Here is a 1,277-nt window from a genome sequence, read left to right as displayed (position 1 = left end):
GAGGACTTATCTATTTTCTGTTGTAAAAATTTACCAATTAAATTGAGTGCATTTGACCCAATTTAAAAGAGAAGAAAATGCTCTGGTATTTTCAGATAAGGCTTTTCTTTTTTTTTTTTTTTTTTTTTTCTTGGCAATAGCAGAGGCACTGTCTCCATTTCCCAAATCCCTCTAGGCAAGGAAACACGTTAGCAAAAGAGCTAATTTAGAACCGAGTTTGAATTTGGGCTGCCAGCGTCTCCGGGAATGTAGATTCCATACGAATCGGCAGCTTGGTGGGGGAGGGGGACTTGCGCTCTGACACAGGTCACGCTCTGACCCGCCAGGCAGCTCTCCCTCCTGGAGCGTGATGTCGTCCGGGAATGGATTTGTCCTTACAGCGCTTGAGGACTGTCAGTGCAGAGCCTCAAGCTGACCTACATCCTGAGGTTCCGATATCCGATGCCCATGGCATAAAGCTTCAGGAAGATGCCCATGTGCTCTCTTTTGTAGAGAGCCTCATGCTAATTTGAAAGGCTTTGAAACATGAAAGGGACATTGTCTTCTTTTCGAATGCACGTCCTTGCACGGTGGCCAAGAGCCGATACTGTGCTCCAGTCAAAGAAAATAGAGTCTAAAATAACACATGACTCCATGGAAATCATAATCAGGATGTCCCATCTGCCCTCACCCTCCTTATTCCATCAGAGATGTCGTCTTCATAAGAACCCATCTGACCTCGGGACACGTTCCATAATTCCTCAAATTCTCCATCTCCTCTAGCCCATCCAGTCTGTTCTCCTCGTTGCTGCCAGAATAATCTTTCAAAACTTTAACCTCTTCCCTGCTCGTTATTCATTGTGAGATCCCTCTGCCTCTGGGATAAAGTCTAGTCACCCAAGCCCGGCACCCACCTCATGACCCACATTTTGACTGAAGCCTCACTACTGCTAGGCTCAGGACTCCTCGTGCCAAATGATGGTCCAGGGTCAAATGGCTCGTCAGTTGCCAAACAAGCCACTCGTGTCCGTGGGCCATGCCCGGCCTGCGGCGGCATCCTCTGGCTGCTGCTTCTTCTAAAAATGTTTTTGCTTTCTGGGGCGCCTGGGTGGCTCAGTCAATTAAGCATCTGACTCCTGGTTTCCTCTCGGGTCATGATCTCACGGTTCCTGAGACCAAGCCCCATGTCAGGCTCTGTGTTGACAGTATGGAGCCTGCTTGGGATTCTCTCTCCCTCCCTCTCTCCCTCTCTCTCTCAAAATAAATAAACTTAAAAGAAGGAAATCCACTTAAGGAGA

The sequence above is a fragment of the Puma concolor genome, chromosome A3 (genome assembly GCF_028749965.1).
Source record: "Puma concolor isolate L17-30 chromosome A3, mPumCon1.1.hap2, whole genome shotgun sequence".
NCBI lineage: Eukaryota > Metazoa > Chordata > Mammalia > Carnivora > Felidae > Puma > Puma concolor.
This window is presented reverse-complemented; position numbering follows the sequence as displayed.